Here is a 12,921-nt window from a genome sequence, read left to right as displayed (position 1 = left end):
GTATCAGAGGATAGGAGAGGAGAAGGAATTATCTACAAAGGAACTTAAAGGAAATTTGGGGGATGGTGGGAATATTCTGTATCTTGATTGTGAAGGCAACTGTATGAGTGTATAAGTTTGTCAAAATTCATCAAACTGTACATGGAAAATGGGTGAATTTTATAATATGCAAACTATACCTCAGTAAACCAAAGAAGGCATTACAGTAAGTTCAAAATTAAATACATGCATATCACCTTGTGAACCATGATTTTAATGACATTTACTCAAATCAAGGCAAAATTCAGTGCATTATTTGAATTACTGAAATTTCATTGTATGATGGATTTTCAGATGAATAGAATACATTTTCCTAAAGTGTTTACCACAAATAGAAGTTGTTCAAAAGTGAGACACCTTTTAGTATTATCATTGATTAGCATCTATGGTAATCACATGTGGTACAATTTAGCATTCATTTATGCAAACATCAAGAAACACTTCCTGAGAGTAACTAGGTTACAGGACTGAAAGGACTAGACCAGTAGGATATGCTGCAGGCTTCTCCAATAAACTTTCATAAGGTATAATCAGAGGATATCAAATCTTAGAAAAATAGCGTCAAGCTTAGCTTTAAAGGATCCATAATGTTAAAGGTGTTTAATATTAGAAAACAGTATCATACAGGATAGCAACATTACAAAGATGGTAATTACCACACTTAGAATCAATGAAACTTTATCAAACACTTTTTTGTTGTTGAATAAATGAGTAACAATTGTCTTGACAGTACAATTTAAAAAGGCTTGTCATTTCAGGTGTATTATCAGTGCTTCAATATAAAACATTTTGTCAAGATTAGTGACATATGGATACCAATGTTTTTTTTTTCAAATACTGAATGCCAATATTTCATGGTAAATATCGATTTTCACTAAACAAAATAACCAAACATAACACCATTTGGGTAAATAACATAATTTGGGTGAATTATACAGATGATATCACCATCTCTTGAAATTACAAATAGCAACACTTAAAATCATACATGCTATTTCACCATTTCATAAAACTTCTCTTTAAATTTCTACAAACTTTTAACACATAAAAAGATTCCTCAAAAACTTCATGATAACAGTAAACTACAAAATTCACTCTGGAAATGCAGGGAGTGAGTTTTTGAATTTTGGCTTTAAAACTTTTTTTTTAATCTGTTAAAAGATATAGTGAGGAGTGTGTTCAGAGAGGTAGGGAAAAAAAGAAGCTACCAGTTAATGGATTCGGTATGTCTGAAAACACCTCAATAAGGTCGAGAGAAAAAACTTCAAGAGCGAGAATATATTATAAATAGAAGCTTTTAGCAAGATGAACAGGTGAGCAGTTCTTGCACCAATTGCACCCACAGGAGAGAGGTCTTCTTAAAGAATGCTTGTTTATACAATCTTCTGTAAGACAGAGTTGGCTACATCCAATGACTCATCTTTTACTACAACAATGTCGTAAGAGTCCATGTATTTTTGTAAAAGCTCATCTACTGTATCATTTAGATATCTAATTTTCTCCTAGGGCATTGATTTTTAAGCTATGAAATCTATGAATCTAGAGGAAAAATATGATACATACTAGCTCATATTGAACAATGATACATATTTTCAATAGCCAAATAATAGATCTTTTAAAATGTCAGATTTTAATGTTTAATAATGAAAAAACGTTGGCTAATAAAAAGTGCCTAAACAGTGTAAAAGGTTACACTGTAAAATGGTTAGCATTGCTCCTAATCTAAACCATGTCACCATTCTCACCTTCCTATTAAATGGCATGCACTATTGTGGTCAGTCTCAGAGCTGGCTTCCAGTCCAGTCAGCCCCTGCAGCCAGCAGGGCCCAAGGGCAGCAGTGTCTTTTATAAGTAGGCAAAAAGCATTTGGCTTGAATCTCAATTGCTGAGTTCTGCAAGGTGGCAAATACATAACCCAAATGCTTTGGAGTGGAGCTGATTTTAAAAGCATTAGAGCAAGTGAACCTTCTATTAATCGTGGTCCAAACAAAAACCAGTTGTTCCCCTGCAGTCTTTCTTCATCCTCGGTGATGTAACGTTGACTCTTTGGTTGTGGAATAGCATCTCCTTTATGCATTAGCCAAAATACAAAGCAGGAGATGCCTAATACCTATTTCCATACCAGTTCCAGGGCTGAGAAGTGACAACTGGTTGAAATTGAGCTGAGCCTGGAAACATCCTGGTGTTCATTTTGAGGCTACACAATTAACAAGTGCCATTTTTCTGAGCTTGGTAAAGGAGAACAAAGGTAAAGGTATCAAATGGCACTCATATTTGGATATGAACGAAGGGTCATATCCCTGACAGCTTGGCACAGGTGAATTTAGTTCCTACAAAGCATATGGAGGCTTTTATTCCTCTCCTCAGTGAAAATGTGTTATTTTATGTGCTCAGACTATCACCTCCTCCATTGCTTTTTTTAGAGAACATCTATTTTTGGTGAGAGCTGCCAATTTATTATCCCACAATCACATCCCACAGTTGGACACATGACCAGTATGAGCTAATCAGAATCTTCCTCAGGGATTCTCACAGTATTTGGAGGCAAAGAGCTTTCTTTCCTCTATGGTCACTAGACTATAAGAACATAAGATCTTGGATTCCTGGAGTCCCACAGAGTCAGACAGCTGGAGGGAACAGGACTATAAACAGAGAGAAGCAGAAATGCGAGATGATGAGGGAGCCCCAGTGTGCCCATTCCTGGACCTAATCACCCAGAGTCCAGCCCCTCCTCTGTGCCATCCATCATTTCAGTGCATAAGCTACACCATATCTTTTTATGTATTACTTTGTTTATGCTAGTCCAAATTGGATTTCTGACACTTTCAAGAAAAAGAGTCCTGACCGTTCACACTCTAAAGGCTGCATATTTACAACCTGATTGGCATCAAACAAATTCAAATAACTAAGAGGATGAAAGGGAACCAGATTCTCAGATTCAAGAAGCCTATCTCCAGCCACTTAATTTCCTTAAAGTTTGTGAGGGTCATAGTACTAACTTTATGAAAGCAATTTATTTAGAACCTAATGTTTTTTACTGTGCAAAGTGCATCTGTCAATCATGGTCTATGTACTTGCATTTGGACAGGAGAGGATGAGGCGTGGGGAGAGAGGAAGCAGTGGATAACCAAGAATCCTGCTCAAACGCAGAACTTTGTGATAGAACTAACAAAATCAAAGTGTTCCTAGGTCCATGAACTTTCAATTATATCACTAATTGGTTCCCTTCAACAACTGACTCTGTGGATTAAGACTCATGCTTCCGCAAATCATTAACTTCTACCCAAAGGTAGAGACCAGATTATATGAACATCATTCTTGCTCAAAAGAATTCCAAAGTTACCAATATGCTCCCCCATACTGCCCATTATGTCTTCTCTTCCCATTCCACCAGCACTTTCATTTTTTACCTCTACTGTTGATTTATTTATTCAGTGAACATTTCTGTTTGTCTCCATGTGCCTGCCATCATGATTTAAAACATGAATCTCCCCTGATTATAACCCTTCAACAGACATCTGGTTAATTATAAGGAAGTAAAGCTAATCACATGATGCCCTCTTGTAACTCCAAACAAAAATTAATGAAATGAGGGTTGGGTGGAAAGTAAACATCAAGTATCCATGAAGCAAATCTGCCATACCTCATCAAAAATTGGGACCTGAGCAAATAATATCCTGACACAAAATGTCCTCAAGTCTCTGAGAAGTAGTACTAGTGACTTAATAACATCTTGAAAATTTCTACTAATATTCCCAACGTGGGGAAGAAGAAACTTGAGTGGATTTGCCTCATCTTTTCCTCCTTTTGAGGGTAAATAGCTGCTGGGGAAATAATAATAAGATTAAGTGAATAAACAGGGCAGGCTCTCTCTTTAAATGTTTTTTGTTTGGTTGTTTTTTTTTTTGGAGATACAGACAGAGTACAAGCAGGGAAGGGGCAGAGAGGGAGACACAGAATCCAAAGCAGGCTCCAGGCTCTGAGCTGTCAGCACAGAGCCCGACACGGGTCTCAAACTCATGAACGGTGATCATGACCTGAGCCGAAGTCAGATGCTTAACCAACTAAGCCACCCAGGCACCCTGAAGGGCTGGCTCTCTTTGATGGACATGAAGACTCTAGAACTCTACTTAGATTGGGGGAAAAATTCCAAAAATATTCCAAAGCCCAATGAAAGAGGATACACCTCCAAATAGATAAAGTGAAGATGAAAAGAAAATGAGTCAAAGTAATTCATTTATATATACCCATGCAAAAAAACATCTGAATCAAGCTCCCTATGTTGAACATATGATGAAAATATACAGTGTTGTAACCATGCAGATGTATCACAAAGAGTAAAGGAATGAAAGGAAGCAACACAGCAGGCAAGACAAAACCCAGTTTGCCCAAAAACATAACCATGCAGAAGAGAGTTCCCCATAAGCACTTCAATCTATATGATAATTTCCTAGGTGTGTTATTTCAATAAGACAAAATGAATGAGATGAAAGGGATCCCAGGAAATGCAGAGGAAAAAAGCAGAGATTAAAACAATAAAAGGACAATATATAAGTATGACAAAGATAATCCAGAATAAAGACAACTTTCTGGTTTCCCTTACGTATAAAATTCAAAACATTGAGGAGAAAAATAATTTACAGATAACTAAAAAGAAAAAATTCTTCTTAAATGAAGAAAAGTTTAAGTTTTTAAAACTGTACACCATGTTGTGTATACATCTAATATCCATTTCTCTTCCTCCCTAGGAAGGAAAAGTTTTCACTTAGACACTCACCCCTTTTCCATACGATTCCTATGTTTGGGGGATGCTGACCCTATATCCAAAACAAACAGCAGGTTCAGATTGGCTTAAACCAGTCTGGCAAATTCTACTTCCCTGGCCACAGATATTGATTCAGGTCTGAGTATGTGAAGTCAATGGGCCAAATAAGGTAAATTTTAGGATTCTTGCTTAAAATATTGAAGAAAATGGCTCTGTATTCCAGGGAATATAAATGCTAAAAAGAACTTTCAGAAATATTTCTTATAGGGAGATCTACTATATATGTATGTACATAATATGTAGTAAGTACAGCAATTCTTCCATTTCACTTCACTTTCACTTCTCATAGATTTATGAAATATTAAATCTTTATACCACAATTTTTTTTTCTGGAACTTACTGGAAATCCAACCTCTAGGATACTGCAGAAAGGTATTTATAGGGAGGTATCACACTAGAGGCACTCCACTGCAAGGCTTTCCAGGGTAGGTGTGCAGGGTGGGAATATGGGGAGCAGCTGCTTGCTGCTGCCACCTAGTACTGCAGGACTAGGGCACTGGAGAAACTGCCAGGACTGTAACAACCCAGTGCTAGAGAAAGCCCACCAAAGGAGACCACAAGAACCAGGAGGTAAAACACTTTTCTTCCTCCAGTAACTGCCAGAACCCTCTACTGACAAAGATTTAGGATAAGCTGGCAAAAGAAAAACATTTAAGGACTCAGACAAATTTTCACAGAGCAATCTAAAAGAATAAACTTTGGAGCTGGGAGACAATAAATTGATAACCAACCCAATACTCACAGGAAAATTTACCATTGTTTTGTGCATTTAAAGAAATTTACATAGAGGGAGGAATTAAGATTGCAGACCAGCATGGAGACCCCGAGCTTGTCTCATCCCTGAAACACAGCTAGATCAGCACCAAACTGTTTTGAACACCTAGGAAATTGATCTGAGGATTAACACAACAATCTGCATAACTTGGGCCACAGAACTCAGCAGGTATGTGGTGTGGAGAGGTGAACTGGGGTGAGGGGGAGAAAAGCTGCGGAGGGTAGGGAGCAGTTTTTTCAGGGGAAGGACAGAGAAAGAAAGGAAGAGAGTGCAGCGCATCAGGATCGTGCAAAAAAAGCACTCTCTTGAAAGTAGCTGGAGAGAAAGAGAAAGAGTGAAAACACTCACAGAAAACTCAACAAGAAATCTGTTCCCCAAAACCATTGATGAGAAGAAAGAAGAGGGTTTCAATATCATGAGGATTCTAAAAACAATGGAACACAGAGTCTGAAGTTTCAGAGTTCAGTGCCAGGTGGTGCTCTGGTGAGGAAGTGGGTTGAATCCCCAGGAGCAGGCAGCAGGGTCTGAGGGGTCCATATGCCACATAGGAAGAAGCAGTTCCCCTGTCTGGAGTGCATTTGGTAGAGGCCATGTTGTCTCTCCATAGGAAAAAGTCCCAGAAGACCCTGGAGAGCAGCCATGTTTACTGGTATTAGGACAAAGACACCAGAGTGCAGGGAAACCTGGTGCCCACTGTGTGTTGTGGTTTGCCATAATCTCTGAACCTCTGCCACTGTGCAATAGCACAAATGTTTTCTGGGGCAGGCATCTAGCCATTGCTCAGTGAGATGTTCCCCTAGAGAATCAGCTGGGGTCCAAGCCATAAGGGTCTCTGAAGTGTGGGGTTTTGAAACACAACTCCATCTGAGATAAAACTCTGGAGGGAGGTGCTACATGGCAGGCGAACAGCTTGGACACAGGGTAGAGGTGGAGAGTGGATGGAGGCCTGAGACAAAGGAGGAGTAAGCACAAAGTTCCTATGCCAGAGACCAGAGTGCTGTGTCAAACCGCTTCTACCTCTCCCATACAGGCTCACTACACTGATCCGCTCCAGTAAGCTAAGCAGCACCACCTAGTGGAGAATGGAGACGTTATACCAAGCTACACTCAATGGCACCCCCCATGCACATCCCCTAGAAGACCAACACAAGTCATTCCACCTGCTTAGTATATAGACTATAGAGGGTTTCACGGTTTCAGTTCTAGGGGAAACTGAATGTAACTTCATTTAGGTTTCATTCTGTTTGCTGTTTCACTTATTTGTTCACTTTCTTTGCTTCTGTTTTTGCTCAAAATTTTTTTTAATATTTTTTTTATTTGTTTTATTTTTCAATGTTTATTTATTTTTGGGACAGAGAGAGACAGAGCATGAACGGGGGAGGGGCAGAGAGAGAGGGAGACACAGAATCGGAAACAGGCTCCAGGCTCTGAGCCATCAGCCCAGAGCCTGACACGGGGCTCGAACTCCTGGACCGCGAGATCGTGACCTGGCTGAAGTCGGACGCTTAACCGACTGCACCACCCAGGCGCCCCAATATTTTTTTAAACCTTTATTTATTATTGAAAGACAGAGAGAGACAGAGCATGAGCAGGGGAGGGGCAGAGAGAGAGGGAGACATAGAATCTGAAGCAGGCTCCAGGCTCTAAGCTGTCAGCACAGAGCCCGATGCAGGGCTCAAACTCACAAACCGTGAGATCATGACCTGAGCCAAAGTCGGATGCTTACCTGACTAAACCACCCAGGCACCCCAAATTTTCTTTTTTTTTACTCTTTCTTGGATACAAAAAGAGAAAAAAAATTTGTCATTATTTTTACTTTTTAAAATTTTTACTCAATTTTATTTAATTTTATCCTATTACATATATTTTTTTAATATTTAAATTTTCTTACATTTTTTTCTTTTTCTCTATTCTATTAAGCATCTTTCAACAAGCAGACAAAAACACACCTAAAATCTGGCTTCCTTTCTTTCATTTTTTGTTTTGTTTTTAATTTTTTAATGTTAAATTTTTATTTTGTTAAACTTTTTTCCCTCCAAAATGACAAAATGAAGAAATTCACTCCAAAACAATGAACAGGAAGAAATGACAGCCAGGGGCTTAATCAATACAGTTATAAGCAAGATGTATGAACTAGAATTTATAATCACAATAATAAGAATACTAGCTGCGGTTTAAAAAGCATAAAATCCCTTCTGCTGAGATAAAACAAGTAAAATCCAGGATGAAATTAAAAATGTTATACCTGACCTGAGATGCAATCTCAAATGGATGCTATGATGGCAAGGATGGGTGAGGCAGAGCAGCAAATCAGCAATGCAGAGGATAAAACTATGGAGAATAATGAAGCAGAAAAAAGAGGGAAACAAAGGCAAAAGAGCATGATACAAGACCTATAGAACTCAGTGACTTATTAAAAAGGAATAACATCCACATCACAGGAATCCCAGAAGATGAAGAGAGAGAAAAGGTGTAGAAGATTTATGTGAGTAAATTATAATAATAATTTTCATAATCTGGAGAATGACACAGGCATCAAAATCCAAGAAGCACACAGAACTCCCATTAGATTCAACAAAAAACAATCCCCTCCAAGGCATATCATAATTAAATTGACAAAATACACAGACAAGGAAAGAATTATGAAAGTAGCAAGGGAAAGAAAAAGTTCTTAACCTATAAGGGAAGACGGATCAGGTTCACAGCAGACCTATCCACAGAAACTTGGCAGGCCAGAAAGGAGTGGCAGGATATATTCAATGTGCTGATCAAAAAAATATGCAGCCAAGAATTCTTTATCCAGCAAGGCTGTCATTCAAAATAGAAGGAGAGATAAAGAGTTTCCCAGGCACACAAAAACTAAATGAGTTTGTGGCCATTAAACCAGCCCTGCAAGAAATTTTAAGGGGGACTCTTTGGAGAAAAGACAAAACAAAAATGACCAAAAGCAACAAAGACTAGAAAGGACCAGAAAATATCACCAGAAACAGCAACTCTGCAGGCAACACAATGGTACTAAATTCATATCTTTCAGTACTCCCTCAAAATGTCAATCAAAAAACATAGGGTATCAGAATGGATAGAAAGCAAAACCCATCTATATGCTCCTTACAAGAGACTCATTTTAGACCTAAAGACACCTGTATATTGAAAGCAAGGGGATGGAGGACCATCTACCATGCTAATGGCTGTCAAAAGAAAGCTGGAGTAGCCATACTTACATTAGACAAACTAGATTTTAAAATAAATACTGTAATAAGAGATGAAGATGGGCATTATATCATAATTAAGGAGTCCACCCACCAAGAAGATCTAACAATTATAAATATTTATGCCCTCAATGTGGAAGAACCCAAATATATAAATCAATAATCACAAATATAAAGAAACTCATTGACAATAATAACATAATAGTAGGCCACTTCAACACTTACAGCAATGGACATTTCACTGAAGTGGAAAATCAACAAGGAAACAATGGCTCTGAATGACACAGTGGACCAGATGGACTTAAGAGATATATTCAGAACATTTCATCCTAAATCAGAATATTCTTCTCGAGGGCACATGGAACATTCTCTAGAATAGAATAGGTCACATACTGGATCACAAACCAGCTCTCAACAAGGAAAAATGACCAAGATCATACCTTGCATATTTTCAGACCACAACACTATGAAACTCAAAATCAACCACAAGAAAAAATTTGGAAAGACCATGAATACTTGGAGATTAAAGAACATCCTACTAAAGAATTTCTTGGGTTAACCAAGAAATTAAAGAAGAAATTAAAAGTACCTGAAAGCCAATGAAAACGATAACACCACAGCCCAAAACCCCTGGGATGCAGCAAAGGCAGTTGTAAGAGGGAAGTACACAGCCATCCAGGTCTTCCTAAAGAAGAGAGAAAGGTCTCAAATACACAACTTAACCTTATACCTAAAAGAGCTAGAAAAAGAATGGCAAATAAAACCCAAAACCAGCAGAAGAAGGGAAATAAAAATCAGTACAGAAACCAGTGATATCAAAATCAAAAAAACAGATCAATGAAACCAGGAGCTGTTCTTTGAAACAATTAAAAAAATTGATAAACCCCTAGCCAGACTGATCAAAAAGAAAAAGGAAAAGACCTTTTTTCTAAATAAAACCAAGAATGAAAGAGGAGAGATCAGAACCACAGAAATACAAATAATAAGAGAATATTGTGAGCAATTATATGCCAACAAATTGGCAATCTGGAAGAAATGTACAAATACCTAAAAACATATAAACTACCAAAACTGAAATGGGAAGAAATGGAAAATTTGAACAGACTCATAACCAGTAAAGAAATTGAATCAGCAATCAAAAATCTCCCAACAAACAAGAGTCCAGGGCCAGATGGCATTCCAGGGGAATTCCAACAAACATTTAAAGAAGAGTTAACACCTATTCTTTTGAAACTGTTCTAAAAAATAGAAATAGAATGAAAACATCCAAACTCATTCTATGAGACCAACATTACCTTGATTCCAAAACCAAAGACCCCACTAAAAAAGAGAACTACAGACCAATTTCCCTGATGAACATGGATGCAAAAATTCTCAACAAGATACTAGCAAACTGGATCCAACAATACATTGAAAGAATTATTCACCACAATCAAGTGGGATTTATTCCTGGGATGCAGGGGTGGTTCAATATCCACAAAACAATCAATGTGATACACAACACATTAATAAAAGAAAGGACAAGAACCACATGATCTTCTCAATAGATACAGACAAAGCATTTGACAAAATACATCATCCATTCGTGATAAAAACCCACAAGAAAGTAGGGACAGAAGGATCATACCTCAAGATCATAAAGGCCGTATATGAACACCCACCACTAATATCATCCTCAATGGGGAAAACTGAGAGCCTTCTCCCTAAGGTCAGGAACACGATAGGGATGTCCACTCTCACCACTGTTACTCAACACAGTGTTGGAAGTCCTAGCCTCAGCAATCAGACAACACAAAGAAATAAAAGGTATTCAAATCAGCAAGGAGGAAGTCAAACTTCCACTCTTTGCATATGACATGATACCCTACATGGAAAACCCAAAAGACTCCACCAAAAAACTGCTATAACTGATTCATGAATTCAGCAAAATCGCAGGATATAAAATCAATGTGCAGAAATCAGTTGCATTTTTATACACCAACAATGAAGCAGAAAAAAGAGAAATCAAGGAATCTATCCCATTTACTATTGTACCAAAAACCATAAAAAACCTAGGAATGAACCTAACCAAACAGGTGAAAAATCTATACACTGAAAACTATAGAAAGCTTATCAAAGAAATTGAAGAAGATGCAAAAACATAGAAAAACACTCCATGCTCCTGGATAGGAAGAACAAATATTGTTAAAGTGCTGATACTACTCAAAGCTATATACATATTAATGCAATCCCTATCAAAATAATAACAGCATTCTTCACAGTCCTAGGACAAACAATACTAAAATCTATACAAAACCAGAAAAGACCCTAAATAGCTAAAGCAATCCTGAAAAAGAAAACCAAAGCTGGAGGTATCACAATTCCAAACTTCAAGCTGTATTACAAAGCTGTAATCATCAAGATAGCATGGTACTAGCACGAAAAGAGACACATTGATCAACGGAACAGAATAGAGAACCCAGAAATGGACCCACAAACATATGGCCAACTAATCTTTGACAAAACAGGAAAGAATATCCAATGGAATAAAGATGGTCACTTCAACAAATGGTGGGGAAAACTGGACAGCGACATGCAGAAGAATGAACCTGGACCACTTTCTTACACCATACACAAAAATAAACTCCAAATGTAAGACAGGAAGCCATCAAAATCATAGAGAAGAAAACAGGCAATAACCTCTTCAATCTTGGACACAGCAACTTCTTACTTGACATGTCTCCAGTGGCAAGGGAAACAAAAGCAAAAAGAACTACTGGAACCTCATCAAGATAAAAAGCTCTCTCCTTTCATGGTTTGTTGGCTTTTCTTCAGTGATTTACCTGGATTCCTTTCCCTTTATTGTTTGCATTTCTGTTACCAGTTTTTGATTTTTGATTTGTGGTTACCATTAGGTTTATATACAACATCTCATGCATGTAGCAGTCTATATTAAGTTGTCACTGAAGTTTGAACCCATTCTAAAAGCACTACATTTTCATTCTTCCTCCCCCCTCCACGTTTTAGGGATATGGTGTCATACCTTACATCCTTTATTTCGTGAATACCTTGCCTAATTTTTATAGATATACTTAATTTTACTGCTTTTGTGCTTCCTATTTTTCTTATTTCTTGTCTTTCTGACCTACTCAGAGAGTACCCTTTAAGGTTTCTTCCAAGACTGGTTTAATGGTGATAAATTCCTTTAACTTTCGTTTGGGAAACTCTTTCTCTCTCCTTCTATACTGAATGATAGCCTTACTGGGTAGAGTATTCTTGGTTGCAGGTCTCTTTCTTTCAGCACTTTGAATATATCAAGCCACTCCCTCCTGGACTGCAAAGTTTCTGCTGAAAAAATCAGCTGTTAGCCACAAAGGGTTTCCCACATATGTAACTGTTTTCTTTTCCTTGGTGCTTTACGAGATCTCTCTTTATCACTACTTTTTGCCATTTTAAGTGCTGTATGTCTTGGTGTGAACCTCCTTAGGTTGATTTTGTTAGGGGTTCCTTGTGCATCCTGGATCTGGATTGGTTTCCTTCTTCAAATTCAGAAAGTTGTCAGCTATTATTTCTCCAAAAAATTTTCTGTCCCCTTTTCTTTCTTTTTCTGGGATCCCTATAACGTGAATGTTATTTCATTTGATAGTATCATGGAGTTCATCTATTCTCTTTTATTAGTCTTTCTTCTTTCTCTTGTTCAGCTTGATTGCTTTCCATTACTCTGTCCTGTAGGTCAGTGACCTGTTCTTCCTCCAGTCTATTACTTATTCCTATTTTTTTTAAGTTATTGAGTTCTTTATCTGTTTGTGTTTTTTCTTTTTTGAGAGTCTCATTGAGGTCCTCCACTCTTTTGTCAAGTCCAGTATCTTTATGACCATTACTTTAAATTCTCTATCAGACATACTATTTCCATTTTGTTTATCTGTCCTGCTGTGACTTTGTCCTACTGTTTCATTTTGGATACACACCTCTGTCTCATTTTGTCTGTGTCTGTTTCTATGTGTTTTGAAAGTCAGCTACATCTGCTGTTATTAAAAGTAGTGGGCTTATGAAGAGGTCCTGTGAAACCCTGCAGTGCAATGTCCCTTAATCAC

Source organism: Felis catus, chromosome F2, assembly GCF_018350175.1.
Source record: "Felis catus isolate Fca126 chromosome F2, F.catus_Fca126_mat1.0, whole genome shotgun sequence".
Taxonomy (NCBI): Eukaryota; Metazoa; Chordata; class Mammalia; order Carnivora; family Felidae; genus Felis; species Felis catus.
The sequence above is the reverse complement of the archived record's forward strand: the minus strand, read 5'-3'. Positions refer to the sequence as shown.